The sequence below is a fragment of the Talpa occidentalis genome, unplaced genomic scaffold, assembly GCF_014898055.3.
Source record: "Talpa occidentalis isolate TD23 unplaced genomic scaffold, MPIMG_talOcc4v2.1 talOcc4.13, whole genome shotgun sequence".
In the NCBI taxonomy this organism is placed as follows: Eukaryota; Metazoa; Chordata; class Mammalia; order Eulipotyphla; family Talpidae; genus Talpa; species Talpa occidentalis.
In genome coordinates this window covers 75421879-75438208 of record NW_023601322.1, presented here as the reverse complement: position 1 = coordinate 75438208, position 16330 = coordinate 75421879, and the positions used below count along the sequence as shown (strand labels likewise).

Genomic DNA, 16330 nt, shown 5'->3' with positions numbered 1-16330 from the left:
CCCCTACCTCCAAAGCCAATGTTGTTATCCCTTTGCTTTATTTTATCCTCAAGGCAGAAAAACATGCTTGGCTTTGACATTAGTACATGTGCCCTGTGAACTATTGTAAATACATAGCAGAATTAGCAAGCTTAGATGCCAACATGGTCCAGAGAGGTAACTGAACTGGTATTTTGCAAGATTTATTTACTTATACAAGCACTGTGGTACAGGCCAGAGGTGTGGGATGGTGAGAGAATCCACCAGAGACAGAGCAGGGAGCAGAGCAGGCAGAAGGACTGAAATACACTGCTGGGCGAGACAAGAGAGGTCTGCTGCGCCATGAGGGAATCTTTCCAGTCGGGTGGGACTTGAACTGGCGCTGCGGAGGCTGCGGGCAGCTTCACAGCGCTGTGCTCAACCCGCTGTGCCACCGGGGAGGCCCTGAACTGAGTTATAATAAAAGACAGTGATAACATATGTAGAGAGCTGCTAAGGCCCATGCTCCATCTGAAGGATTACTCTCTGCTCAGTTCCAATGGAATGTTACCACATGGAATGTGGACCCAATATTACCAGAGGATCTGATTTTTTTTTTCCCCTCAAGAGGGATTATAAATCTTGAATTTGTTGCATCTTTTGGTTAATGTAGGTTGCTTCCCTTTAACAAACTTTGTAAGCCATACTTGTGTAGGTCTACCATGTGTGTGTGTGTGTGTGTGTGTGTGTGTGTGTGTGTGTGTGTGAGAGAGAGAGAGAGAAAGAGAGAGAGTGATTGATTCTGTCCAATGGGCAGCCTTGTGTGAGAGTTGCACCTGGCATACTTACAGATACTACAGTAAATTTATATGATAGGAAAGGGCGGTGACTGTAATAAACACTTTATAACTTTTGAAATGCAGGTTGCTTAGTTTGAACTTGGTGCTTAGTGAATCTGGTATTTAATTTGAGTTTTCATATGAACCAGTTAATGATGGGGAGAGAGGAAGATGAAATTGTTCTGTGCAGTTTTTTGCTCCCTAATTGAGTGCTCTCAATTGCAGATAGTGGCAGTTGTGGATTTTTGAGTGAAACCTTGAACTCAAATGAGAAGAAACCTTCAGGGAATAACTTGGGCTGACGGTGAGTCTACAAATCATTTTCTGTGTGTATACTGTGAAACGTTCTCAACTCAGAGATAGTTGAATTGGGTGACTCTGTTGACAAGGAGTGGTGAGTCTTGTCTCCACTAATACTTAACCTAAATCTAAATCCTTCCCATAAAAAAAGAACTCCTATGTTCTTGACTTTTACTGACTGTTGAATGATAAATTACAGGGAATGACAGCAGACCAGTTTAAGAGAACCCTTTATGCCTAACAGCATATTTAATGTATGATTACAGTTTGATCTTTTTTTTCTGCTAGGTACATCCCTTCTTTGCCTTTCATTCCTTTTTCTCTTACATTCCCAATCCTATTTTTTTAAGACTTATTTTTATTTATTATTGATTTATTTATGCATACAAGAACTAGGGTTTAGGCCAGGGGCACAGGGAGTGAGAGGATTCACCAGAGACAGTGGGGAGCAGAACAGACAGATCCACTGAAATATACTGCTGAGGGGAACAGCTGGCGAGCCAGGAGAGGTCTACTGAACCATGTGGGTTAGCTCCTGGATGTGGATCGAACTGGGGCCCTTGTGGTAATACTGAGCCTAAACTCCTGGGCCACGAGGAAGTCCCTCCCTAGAGCTTGTTTTATGTGGAGTCTGGGACTGCTGCAGCCTTGTTGGTACTAGCCTGAGGTGATAAAGGAAAGCAGAGGCAAGCGAAGTGCAGAGAGGTAGATTTGCAGGCCCATTTCCCAGCCCACTCTACCTGTGGCTTCCTTGTTACAAGTGATGATATATTTCCTTGTTATTGCCTAAGCAATTTACCTCTAGATTGTTGCTGCAGAAATCATCCTGATTCAGTTTGAATCCTTCATTTTGTAATTATCCACTTCTATTACAGTCTCATGCTATCTTATTAAAATCATCAGTGCATAATTACTGAATTGAATTATTTGAACAGTAGAATATTTGAACAGCCAATTCACAGAATCAAATAATTTTATTTGAATTCACATCCTTTTCTTTAACCACACTTAACTTCCTCTAGGATTATGAATGAAATCTGGGTTTGGATGTAAGATCACTGGTTCATAACACATTTTCAAGTGGTTAGTTCTACTCTAATGTTGCTCGGCTTATGGCTTTTTTTTTGTTTGTTTAACTGACTTTCAATCTAATAAATTTCACTTTCATTATTACGAAAATAGAGTAGTTTACCTTCTGTTTTCTATACTAGTTACAGGAATACAGGACATGGATAGTGACAAACATAACTCGGGAATAATTGTATTTGGTTTTGGGGTGTGCCTTCATAAAAAGATTCTCTAAAATGTGTTCTTAGAACCTAGTTGTGTGTTGGGTTGTGTCTAGTGGGCGGTATCTTGAGTCATAGGATGATTCTGTTTTACAGCTCTGAGACAAAATCATTTTTCCCCATAACTCAAGATATTCATCCATATACTTTCTGCTGCTATAAACTTGAAAAATTCTGTAAGATCCTGTTTTCTTCCTGAAAGTTATGGCATAGCTTTCAGTTAAGAAGGAAAATCACAAATTTTTATTGTAATCTTTTAATACTTTATGAATTCTTCAAAAAAAGATTTTATTTCAGGGAACAATTGACTTCTAATTTTTTTCCTGGATGGTTCGATTAAGTTCTGGGGAAGTAACTTTTTAAGAAGGTAGGGAAAGTTGTATGATGTACTTGACTTGTCACTTGAAATTCAGTAATACCATTATTTAGTATTATAAGAAGTTTAAATCCTTAATGTGCTTTATTTCATAATATATTATGAAGAGTTTGTAGGAATGGAACATGTGTCTTGTTCTAAAGCAGACATGGCAGGTGTGTGATCTAAGCCAGATCAGAGTGATGTTAGGGTCTTCACTAGGAATTTGGGGATAAAGGCATTTATTTTCTTCTGAATTTCAACCTGAAAACATCATCAGTAAACTGTTGGCACCTGTCTTCTGACCATAAAAGGGAAAGCCAGTTTAAGACGCTAATACTAAAGGAGTAGAGCTGAGCAAAACCACATCCTGGCCACCTCAATTCAACAGCTGGATCAAGTCTTCCTTGAAGATAGTATACCTCTAGAGTTGCTGTTACATGAGCCAGTGCATGTCTGTTTTAATCCAGTTGGTTTGGGATTTTATGTTACACATATATGAAAACATCCTAACTGATCCATCCTTGTCATCAATGTGAATTAGGCTACTAGGTCTCTGATACGGGTATTAGGTGGCAGATAATGAAGTTCATTCTTTGGCTTATTCAAGAATTAAAGTATTAGGTATGAGTTAAAAGTGATAAACTCTGTCATTCCTATTGGAGTTTTCTGAGGCAGGCATTTATGTGAATAATCCTATTGATGAACAGGTTGTTACTGATATTAGGATTCTAGAAGAAAAGGAGTACCCATCTGTAATTAGTGGCTCTTTTGTGGAGACTACTACTGAGCCCTTGACCCCTCTAGAACTGCAAAGCAAACATTGGAAGGAATCTGACTGACTTAAAAAAAAAAAAAAAGTGTCAGTTATTATTACTGATCCTTTTTTTTCTAAGAATGTATAGGACCATAATCCCTTATTCAAAATCTTGGTGCCATGTATGTTTTGGTATTTCAGAATTCTTTGGGTTTTAGAAAGGTTGATGTGGTACTCATGTATTTAATGTAATGTTTATTTAAGGAAGGGACAAATGCTTTTCTGTTACTAATATTTCAGATAATAGTGGTTTGCATTAGTTAAACCACTAGACATAGGCCTCTGTACTTCACAACTTATCTTAACTGTACAATAAATTACATTCATTTTTACACTTGAGAAATTTCACAGCCGTTAGGTGACTGACTATATCAAGGTTGACACAACTGGGAAATACCAAGTTAAGATTCTAACCCATTATTTCTTTGACCTTGAGATCTCTTCCATTAATCAGTGCCCTACTGCCTCTTCAGTATGTTACACTGCTTAAATTCATGTTTGTTGTTAACATTAAGAAGATTACTACTCTTTGTTAAATTAACTCATTTTACTATAATAACTATTTCTAACAGGTTTACGATGGATTCTTTTAGCTTTTCTGCGAATGTGGTCCTTATTTGCAACTTAATATGTTTGCTTTACCTTTCTAGATTTCTTATCTCCTATTGTTTCATTTACTAGGTGGCATTGGTTAGGACTTGTAGAACATTGTATTTACAATGAACATCTTGTCTTGTTCATTAATTTAAGGCATCTTATGTTTCACTAAGTGCTTACATTGATTAGGATGTTTATAATGTTTCACTACTGAGCAAAAGCCAGGCTTTTAGCATTCTTTATAAGCAAAATGTAAGAGAAATTTTACTTGTCTTCAAGAATTTTAAAGAACACTATTTCACCATTTATATAGGCTGGATTTTTTTTTTTTTTTTTTTTTTTTTAGAGGCATGCTTTATTTATTTGTTTGCTGGTTTGTTTGTTTGTTTTTTGTTTATACATGCACTGGGTACAGTCAGAAGTGCGGGAGGGCGAGAGAATTCACCAGAGCCAGAGCGGGGAGCAGAGCAGGCAGAAGGACCGAAGTACACTGCTGAGGGGAGCAGCGGGCGGCAGGAGAGGTCTGCGCGCCATGTGGGACCTCCTCTGGTGGCCGGGGAGCAGCCGGGGATCGAACCGGCGCCACAGAGGCCGCGCGCAGCTTCGCAACCCAGCGCTCAACCGCTTATATAGGCTGGATTTTAAAGTGTTAATTATGTCACTTCATAATTACTACAAAGTAAAAATTGTTCCACTTTTTTTTTTAACCTCTTGCATTTTATTGTCTGGTAGTCTATAAACTTCTTTAGCAACTTCATTTTTATGCATTTAAAAATGTTTACTTGAAAATTTCCTGACTTTTGTTTATAAGTGTATTATTTGTAGAATATTTTTGTAGGCCTAGCATGTAGGCCTACAGTGAATATATGTTGAGTAAGTTAATTTTTATAATTATGTAATTATTGAGGCATCTTGATAGCCTGTTTTTGGGCAAGTGATAGGGAAAAGATATCAATTTTAGAAATAGAAAAAAGCTCTAGAATACATATTTAGTATTAACAGCTCTTGTTTCCTGGTCGTGGTGTTAACTTCTGATTGAATCATTTCTCATTTTGACTCCATAGCATCTTCCTGTGGACACCAACCTACTAGGAGCTGCCTAGTAGGCTTAGTTATTTAACTAAAACACACACAAATAGACAGTCAATAGGAATAATTCATCCAAATGTGAGAGAGGAGGAGGATATGTATACATAATAGAAAATTACTAAAATGCAAAAGTAGAATGGGACTTTCATTCAAACATTGTCCATGAATTTTCTATTAATAAAGAACTTGTGATTTTTTCGGGGAATAGAATATTAGTGGTTCAGTGTTGTCATTATGATTGAAAATATCTGTCTTCATCTATAGCGAGATTTTTTTTTAAAGATTTATTTATGCATACAAGAGCTGGGGTACAGGCCAGAGATGCGGGGGGTGAGAGGATTCACCAGAGACAAAGTGGGGAACAGAACAGGCAGATTGACCAAAGTACACTGCTGAGGGGAGCAGTGGGTGAGTCAGGATAGGTCTGCTGTGCCATGTGAGTTGCTCCCTGGTGGGCCGGGGATCGAACTCATGCTGCAGAGGCTGCGGATTGTTTCATAGTGAGGTGCTTAACCCCTTGCACCACCAGGGAGGCCTTAGAAGATATTTTTGAAATCTGATAATAGTTTTATAGTTTTTAGGGAGCTAACACTGATGTTAAATTTCCAGTTTTTTTTGGTTAATGGTTCAGGGTAACAGTCTGGAAATACCTAAGTAGAATTGGTGGTCCACTTGGCAGCTAGCTATAGTATGATAATTGTTACCACAACAGCTCTTGCTGTATGTATGTAGAGGCCATGATTTCTGTGAAGAAATCAGAAAAGCAGCCCTTTTTTGGCTTTGATTAAGGAGGTTTTCTGGGCAGCATAAGAAAATGCACTGCTTGTTTTATGCGATATTGATGGAAACATTTTCTTCTTTTAGAAATAGTCACAGGAGAGATTTTTATTAATTATTACCATTAATGTACTCATTAATTACTACCATCAAATAATAATTGGTGAATTCATTTAATGTACCTGTTCACCAGACATTTTTTTTTGGTTAGTTTTTTAAATAGGGGATGACACTAATCCTGTTTTTTTAAGATTTATTTATATAAGAACTAGGGTACAGGCCAGAGGCGCAGGAGGGTGAGAGGATTCACCAGAGACAGAGCGGGGAACAGAGCAGGCAGATGGATGGAAAACATTGCTGAGGGGAGCAGTGGGCAAGACAGGAGAGGTCTGCCATGCCATGTAGGTCTTTCCCTGGCAAGCCGGGAATTGAACATGCACTGCAGAGGCTGCGGACAGCTTCACAGCACTTTGCTCTACCCACTGCGCCACCGGGGAGGCCTAGAATGACTCTAATTAAATGAAATTTGTCATCTTAGGATGGATATAGAAATTTTCTACCTAACACTATTTTCAGTAGTTACCTCTATTTCTGTAGCTCTCTTTAAAAACGGTTAACCCTGGGCCTCCCTGAAGCTATCAAAGCCATTGCAGCACGAGTTCGATCCCTGGCCGGGGAGGTGACCCATATGGCACATCACACCTCTCTTGACTTGTCTGCTGTTCCCCTCAACGGTGTATTTCAGTGGATCTGCCTGTTCTGTTCCCCACTCTGTCTCTAGAGAACACACACACACACACACACACACACCCTCCCCCCCACACCCTCCCCCCCACACCTCTGGCCTATACCCCAGTTCTTGTATGCATAAATAAATCTTGAATAAAAAAGAAAAGGTTAACCCATAAAACTCAGTAAAAGTTCACTATTTTCTTTATCTCATTGTGTTTCAATACTCAATAAGGTAAATATTACCCCTTTATTATTAACCAACACATTCTTTACTACTTGCTTGTGTTTAGACATTCAAAGTGATAATTTTTTTTTAAAGATCTATCTATCTATTTATTTATTTACTTACTTACTTATTTATACAAGCACTGGGTACAGTCAGAAGCGCGGGAGGGTGAGAGGATTCACCAGAACGGGGAACAGAACAGGCAGACTGATGAAATACACTGCTGAGGGGAGCAGTGGGCGCAACAGGAGAGGTCTGCGTGCCATGTGGGACCCTCACCGGTGGCTGGGGAATGAACGGGCTCTGCAGAGGCTGAGGGCAGCTTCACAGCCCAGCGCTCAACCACTGCGCCACCAGGGGAGGCCTGATAATGTTTCTTTTATTCTTTCAAACCTGCAGTACATTAACAACGCAGATAAACCAATAAAGCAAACAGATCTTCGTAAAACTTAATTCTTAAAGTTCTGATAACTTACACTAAGTATATAAAGTTGTATATAAATTTGAGTATATAAAATTCTTTGTCTTTCAAATGTCTTAATATACCTAATAAGTTATTTCGAATATATTTTATGGGTCAAAAGTATTAATACTATAGAAGGAAATATAGGCGAAACACTACGTGATTTGCACATCAAAGACATCTTTACAGACACATCACCCAAAGCAGTGATAGTGAAGGCAAAGATAAACAGCTGGGACTACATCAAATTAAAGAGCTTCTGCACAGCAAAAGAGACAATAACAAAAACAAAGAGAAACCCCGCCAACTGGGAAAACATTTTTGCACCCAACACTAATGATAAAGGACTGATCACAAAAATCTGCAAAGAGCTGATGAGACTCAACAACAACAAAGAAAATAATCCAGTCAAAAAATGGGCAGAAGAGCTAAAAAGAAACTTCTCTGAAGAGGAAATGCAAATTGGCCAACAGGCATATGAAAAAATGTTCAACATCACTTGTCATCAGGGAAATGCAAATCAAAACTACCATGAGATACCAACTTACACCAGTGAGAATGGCACATATTAAAAAAACTAGCAACAACAAATGTTGGCGAGGGTGTGGAGAAAAAGGAACTCTTCTGCACTGTTGGTGGGAGTGCAAACTGGTCCAACCACTGTGGAGAGCTGTGTGGAGATTTCTGGACCTACTAAACATAGAGCTTCCATAGGATCCAGCAATTCCACTCCTAGGTATTTACCCATAGGACACAGAAACATCCATTCCAAAGAACACCTGCACCCCTATGTTTATAGCAGCACTGTTAACAATAGCTAAGCTTTGGAAACAACCCAAATGCCCAAAAATAGATGACTGGATCAAGAAGATGTGGTACATATACACCATGGAATATTACTCAGCATTCAAAAAAGATAAACACATGCAATTTGCAGCAACATGGATGGCGCTGGAAGGGATCATGCTCAGCGAAATAAGCCAAAAAGAAAAAGAAAAATACCGGATGGTCTCACTCATAGCAGGAATCTAGAAAACTTAAATAAGGGACCAGGAAAATGAATAACTATAAGAAAGTGAAAATCAAAATCAACAAAAAACTATGAACCAGAGACACTTTTAGGGGGGCGGGGGCGGGAGGGGAGGGATTGGGGTCAGAATGGGGGGGCTGCAATTGTATGGGGAATATAAAAATAAAATTTATTATTTAAAAAAAAGTATTAATACTGTAGGTTTTGGTTCACTTCATTTTTTTAAAAAATAATTATTCCTTTATTGTAAGAATTTTATTTTGCGTAGAATAACTGGGGTGTAAGACAGATGTGGGGGGGTGAGAGGATTCACCAGAAACAGAGTGGGGAGCAGAACAGGCAGATTTACTGAAATACACTGTTGAGGGAAGCAGCAGGAGAGGTCTGCTGTGCCATGAGTGGGTTAGCTCCCTGGCTGGGCATTGAACTCCGGCCTTAGAGGTAACAGTGCTGAGACTTAACCCCTAGGTCAACACTTCATTATTTCTATATTGAGGCCTGCACTTCATTATTTCTATATTGATTTGTATATTTTCCTAGAGTTAGAGATTTTTCCATTCAAAACAATTGCTGCTTGTGGACATCTGACATAATTTGGTTAAAAATCTTGACATGGGTGTTTTGGTCCAAAACTATAGAATAAAAATGGATTTCTGGACAAAGAAACTTGAGATGAATATAGGCCTAGCACCTGGATATGCCTAACAAGACTGAGCTAGACTTTGTTAATTAGATGGTTGCTTTTCATAGGCTAATGTTCTGCTGTTACAGGACTTTGTGAGCCCACTTCTTTCAGCTGGACTCACTCAGGCACATAGGTTTTAATTTTTTGCAAGTCAGTGTATTTATCTGCAAATGATGGGTGTTTTTAAATGGGTTGAGAGTGGAAGGTGGGGAAGGATCTTTGCAGGCCACACAGTCTTTTTCAGACCCAGCCTCTCTTCATCCTGTGCTATAAGCCTGTAGTAAACAACTTATTTTAAGTTCTTGTATGGAATGGAATTCTGAACCACTTACTTCAACTGCAGTTCTCTTACCTGACTGCCATAGAAAGTGATTTGAAGAGCAGTTTCTACCTCTGACCTTCCTAGGAAGGACAGATTTGTACTGATATGTAATATAAAGGCTATTTCTGCCCTTCTAGATCCAGTCCCACTGTGTAAATGATACTCTTGGTCCTTATCCACCACAGTTGGACATACGGTGTTGTTTCTCAAAAAGTAGGTCACCTTCTGTAAAAGCACCTGAGACCTAAAAGATGTAGATACACTCAGCATCACAATATCTGAAAATTATTATCTTTCAATCTGTAATATAGTGTGGTCTGAATAAAAATGTCAGCAGATTTCAAATATATTAGACATGGCTGAATCTAAAAGAAAACGAAAAAAAGTTTAAGATATTAAAAATTACTCTAAAACTGTAATAATGAAAATGTAATTTTTTTAAAAAGATTTATTTATTTATACAAGCACTGGGTACAGTCAGAAGCACGGGAGGGTGAGAGGGTTCACCAGAGCCAGAGCGAGGAACAGAACAGGCAGACTGACGAAATACACTGCTGAGGGGAGCAGCGGGCGCAGCAGGAGAGGTCTGTCGTGCCATGTGGGTCCCTCACCAGTGGCCGGGGATCGAGCTGGTGCTGCAGAGTCTGCGGGCAGCTTCGCAGCCCAGTGCTCAACTGCTGCGCCACCAGGGGAGGCCCTGAAAATGTAATTTTGGAATTACAGCAGCCCTTTTTTGGCTTTGATTAAGGAGTTTTCTGGGCAGCATGAGAAAATGCACTGCTTGTGCATAGATCAATGGTACAGAATAGAAGTAGTCCCTATTCATAGGAAAATTTTGAAAATGATAAAGGTATATTTCAGACCTGTGGATAAAAGTATTTTTCAAAATGCCTGGGTAGTCATTCCTCTCTGTTCTACCTCCCATGTCCCCTCTCCCCCCACCTCCCCCCCCCCCAAAAAAAAACCAACAACTAGATCCTTCAAGGAAGAAAACAGATCTTTTCCCATTACTGGAGTTAGAGAAATCTAAGAAAACACTTTATGAAAAATTGGACATAGTACTCCTAGTGGGAATGTAAATTGGTATATGCTCTTAGAAGGAGATTTGAAAAATATGTCAAAATTTAAAATGCCTACCCAAAATTCAAACATGTGAGGCCTTTTAATCTGTCATTTTCACTTGTTTGGATTTATCTGTAGCATAAATCCTATAATCTTGTAGGTTTTGGGCTTATTTCTTAACTATATTTCTACATGTATGAATCTGGAAGGTTATTGTTTGTAGAATATAATAGTTAAAGATTAGAAACAATTCAGCTTTCCATCTGTTGGAGGCTAGTTATAATCATGGTAAAATACAGCTGTTAATATGAAGGGAGGCAGGCTTTTTCCCCCTTCATATTATTGATATTGTCTGATTGCCAGGATAAAGTAAAAAGTGGAAAAAACAAGTTATCAAATGATGTATGCAGTCACTTAAAAAATGCATATACTTATATTCTTGTATATTCATAAACTATCTCTGAAGGGCTACACAGGAATTTAATATTAGCAACTATGTCTGGGGAGGAAAATTACATTGTTAGGGATAATGGTGGGAAGATGAGACAACCTCTACATTAAGCAATTTTTTAAGTGTACAGTTAAGTAGTGTTGCTTATATTCATGTTGTAAACCATATCTCCATAACTTTTTCATTCCACAAAACTCAACCTATTACCTTTAAAGAATTCTCCCCTTCCTTCTCTCTCAGTCCCTGGTAACCATCATTCTACTTTGTTTCTATGGACTTGATTATCTCTTCATATAAATGTAATCATACAGTATTTGTCTTTTTGTGACTGGCTTATTTAACCAAGTATGAGCTTCTGGAGGTTCATACATGCTGTAGCTTGTGATCAAATTTCTGCCTTTTTAAGATTGGATGATATTTCATTGTATATATGTCCTGTTTTGTTTATCCATTTAACTGCTGATGGCATTTGACTGCAGTTATATCTTGGCTATTGTGAATAATGCTGCTATGAACATGGGTATGCAAATATTCTTTGAGACCCTATCTTCAGTTCTTTTGGCTATATAACCAGATGTGGGATTGCTGAATTATGGTAGCATCATTATTTCTAATTTTTGCAGGACCTCTATATTGTTGTCCATAGTGATTACACTTTTTTACCTTCTCAATGAGCTGTGCATAAGGATTGCAGTTTTCTTCACATTGTCACCAAACCTCATTTTTTTTATGTATGTGAAATGATCCCAATCTACATTTTTTAACATTCACTCTATGTCATATATTTATTTGTTTTCTCAATCTGTTTTGTTGCTGTAACTTGAGATGTATACTGTATAATTAGGTCCTCAAGGGATGGTACCCTTCACTCTGCTATATTTTTCCTATTTTATCATGAGTCGATCATCCAGGGAATGAACTAGATTATCTGTGACCCTAATGAATTTTGTTACCTTTAATTCTTTTCTCTAACATACTTAAAATTCTAAGGTTCTATATGTAGCAAGAACGCTAAGGTATAGCAGCATTAAAAATTTTAATAAACTGATATGTTATTTTTACTTGTAATAGAGCGTTGACCTGTTTACTTTTAATTGAAAATAGTTTTACTTTCATAGTCATGATAGCTTTATGTTAACTTTGCTCAAAATGAATTCAGTTGTAAGTTGTCTTTCAAGAGTACGGTCAAGCAAGGATTAAGGATTTTATTCAGAAAACAAAAGTATATGAGATCCTAGTAGGAAATGGAAAAGGAGTATAAATTGTCCTTCAGTTTTTTTCTCCTTTTCCAAGACTATTTTAAAGGTATGAGTATTTTACAACAAAGTTAATAGGTTTTTATATTTTGCCTTTTTGAGTAAATTACTTGGAATATTTGTTTCCCTGGCTTGATGTTTCTGAAAGTATTGGAAATTAAGATTACAGAACTACCTATTTCTTGCAAGTGTTTGTTCATTTAGAACTATATATAGAAATATTATTTAGAAGAAGTATTACATCATTGTATGAGTATCCAACTATAACCAATGACTGCATCATAAGTATTAGAAGTCATTTTAAATAAATTTTACTGGACTTTTAAGATTCATTATGGTACAGTTTTCTCTTTTATGACTTTTATTTGGATGTTTAAGACTGAGCTGCTGCATTACTCTATTTGGTGTGGTGTGAGTTGGTAGACAAGGGTGCTAGTGGAATGACTTAGAAAGAGTGGGGGTTTAGTCCTCACTGTGAGTTTTGAGAAAAGATAATGAAATCCTTTATATCCCTTTCCATAGATGACCTGCATTTCAAAGACTTACATTTTAATAAGAATTGGTTGTGCAGCTGCAACCCTGGCAACAAGTCCTCTGAGAAAAGAATTGGGGCAGCATTCCAGAAATCGAGGCCTGCAGTGGTCTCATGTGGAGCTGAGCTAATGAAACTGATAAAAATATAAAGCACCAGTAGAAATAAGACCAATACTTTCTTTGGCATAGTGGATGTTGAAATTTTCCACATCACATTTTATTATTCACAAAATCCAAAAGCTGTCATGAGCTGCTCACTCAATAAGAGTAGCTACATAATAATCTCCTTTGGTATAAAAATACCCTATGTGCTCTTAGAGCTAATATTTCTGTGCATTACATCTAAAATGTAATTGTTGTTGGCCCGTTCTTAGCAAAGTCTAGACTTTTTCAAAACAAGCTATCTTTGTCGGATTTTAAAACAAGTTTTCAAGTTTAAATAATTAAAAAAAATCAAATTCTCAGTTTTATTGTAGATTTTTCAAGGTTATTTGTCTGTAGATGCCCTCAGATAATAAAAGTTGTTAAGCATGTTCCCTGAATTCAACACTGTGACAATGGCTAATCTATCATTAAACTGTATTTTAATTATTGCTTAGTTGTTAGACACCTAGATTTGAGGTTTTTCCTTACTATCATGAGGACTGTTGCAATAAAATATTACAGTGAATATAGGCATTTTTTTTTTTTTGATTACTTTGGATTTCCAGAAGAGGTTCTAATGTATTACATGTAAAATTTTTATTTTCTAGGAATTTTCTAGGAATGGGCAAGTTTTTGTTTTCTTCTAGTATCTTACTTGGTTCTTTGAGCCCTGAAATCTTACTAATTTTGAAAAGATTATTCTCATTATTTCTTGAAATGTTATTTTTCTCTTGAGGTGTTTTTCTTTCTTCTCTCTGGAGATCCTGTTATTTGAATTTCTACTTTTCATACTCATTATTGCTATTTGATTCTTTTTCATGGCTTCTTGATTGTTGAGAGCACTGATCTCTTCCTGTGGTTCCTAGGAATATTCTTTGATCTCTAGTCCAATAATTCTGCTTTAGATGGTATAACTTGTTTAAAAAGTATTTTTGTGCTCCAGATTGACTCTTTATTTTGGTAAATAACCTGGTGTTCCCCTAGAAGGGGGCTATTAGCTATTTATGGGAGTAGCTAACAGCCAGATCCTAGTAGTGTCAGTCCAGATAAGTTTGAGAAGGGAGGGCTTGAGACCCAGGTCAGGTCAGATCCAGCTGGTTGCTACTGCATCAGGCAACTTCTGATTAAGGTTTGTGTTTTAAAATATTAGAAATGAGTAGTACTTGTATTTAGAGGGAGTTTCCTTGGATTGTAACTCACCACCTGCTCTTTAGTGGCTCTATTAAAGAGGTGAGGGGAGAGCCAGGAAAAGTGAATGTCAACAGGGTGGCTAGCCAGCCTGTTTTCATGAGCTCCAGGACTTTGCGTTGATTTTATCCTACTGACAAAGACATCTATGCTGTGGCTGCTGATTTCTTTGGTTTAGAGGGGAAAAGCAAGGGCAGACTTTTACTTAAAAAGCTTTAGTTAAGGGCCTCCTTGGTGGTGCCGGTGGTTGAGCGCAGCACTGTGAAGCTGTCCGCAGCCTCCATAATGCAGGTTTGATGCCTGCTGGCCGCGGAGATACCCACATGGCACGGCAGATCTCTCCTTGTCTCGACTGCTGCTCCCCTTAGCAGTGTATTTTGTCAGTCTGCCTGTTCTGTTCCCCACCCTGTCTCTGGTGAATCCTCTCACTCTCCCGCACATCTGGCCTGTACCCCATTCTTGTATGCATAAATAAATAAATCTTTCAAAAAAAAAAAGCATTAGTTAATTATATCTGTCTTTTAACTTGTGCCTCTGCAGCCCTATGCTCCTGGCTGTAGGTCACTGGCTTATGCGAATTCAGTACAGTTTTTTTTTTTATCCCTATCAGTTTTTTTTTAAATCATCATTCTTGGTAGTTACACAAAGATTTCCTTTAGGGGCCTCCCCGGTGGCGCAGCGGTTGAGCGCTGGGTTGCGAAGCTGCCCGCAGCCTCTGCAGTGCCGGTTCGATCCCCGGCTGCTCCCTGGCCACTGGAGGAGGGTCCCACATGGCGCGCAGACCTCTCCTGCCGCCCGCTGCTCCCCTCAGCAGTGTACTTCGTCACTCTGTCTGTTCTGCTCCCTGCTCTGGCTCTGGTGAATTGTCTCACCCTCCCGCGCTTCTGACTGTGCCTAGTGCTTGTATAAATAAATAAAAAATAAATAAATCTTTAAAAAAAAAAAAAGATTTCCTTTAGAAGATAAGAAAATTTTTTTTGTCTTTTTCAATGTGTAACATTTAATGTTTTAAATTTTATATATATATATATTTTACATCATGATTCATTTTTAAATAATATTTGCTTTCCCCCACCCCCTCAGGTGTAGTCCCCATAGAGTTTCCTTCACCAGTGCACCCGTGCACCATCACCTCAGTCCCCTGTGCTCCTCCCTCCCTCCCTCCGATCCCTCTCCCTCCTCCTTCCCTGCAGTAAGGACAAGAAAAATTTTAATTGAAAATGTATATACATACAAAAACATATACAAGCCATTTGAAGATAAGCACATAGGAGTTCCAATTAACTTGCTGTTTAACAAACTGTCTCAAAACCTCTACCCTGTTGACTTAAAACAACAACTTTTAATTTGTCTCTCAATTTTGAGGTTCAGGAATTTCAGTAGGTGTTGTCAAGTCTTCTCTTACATGTGACATCAGCAAAGGTCATTCAGTGGTATTCAGGGAGTCGAAGGGACATCCTGGATGATCCTAGGCAGCTTTCGTTCTTGTCTGGTGCTCTGGCTATGAAGCTGGAGGACTGGGCTCAGCCAGGACAGATAATCTATGTTTCTGCATGGACTCTTTCATGAGAAGTTAGATTTTAAGCAGAATGTACAAGGCTTTTTATGGCCTTCAATTCTGAAACATGACCAAACCCTCTTTCTGTTGATTAGAAAAGTCATTAAGGTTGCGTCACATAAATGTGTATCATCCAGAGGAATAAACAAGAATTTGTAGCCATCTTTTCTGTACACATGAGATTAATAGAATTTTGTGCTCCCAATTGTTGCTTTTGGTAGAATGTCATTTGAGGCTTGATTCAGGGAGTGAATCTGAAGGGACTTCCCATCTGAAAGGGACTCTCTGGAGGAAAGGGAATTCCTATACTTCTTTTTTGTAAAAATTATTTTTTTTACAGCAATGTTTCTCAGTTGAAGAACCCAGTCTCCCCAGGAGCAATTAACAGTGACTTAGTGATGTTTTTTGGTTGTCGCACCTGGTGGGGAGGGGTGCTACTGGTAGCCACTGGATAGAGACTGTAGTATTAAATATCCTAGAGTGCACAGCACAGCCTGCTAGTCTCCCACCTTCCCCCCCAAAAGAATTACCTGTCTCAAAAGGTCAGTAGTCAGTGGTAGAGAAAACTTGCCTTATAGTAATCCTGCAGAATTGCTGTCATTCTCAAGAGAGAAAACTTTGATTCAGAGAGGTTATAGACAATTGCCACTTAGCTAGT

The 16330-nt window shown here is 38.3% G+C and overlaps 1 protein-coding gene across 3 annotated transcripts in view; it reads left to right on the top strand.

The window, feature by feature from the left end:
* CDC42SE2 (CDC42 small effector 2) overlaps window positions 1-16330 on the top strand; it is a 99677-nt gene that overhangs the window by 35416 nt on the left and 47931 nt on the right. For 2 of the 3 annotated variants that reach the window (XM_037509406.2, XM_054694447.1), the window contains exon 2: window positions 1023-1101. The exons of the other annotated variant lie outside the window; for it this stretch is intronic. The gene's annotated coding sequence lies outside the window, so the exon portion shown is untranslated. The remainder of the gene's footprint in view (window positions 1-1022; window positions 1102-16330) is intronic. 3 annotated transcript variants of the gene reach the window in all.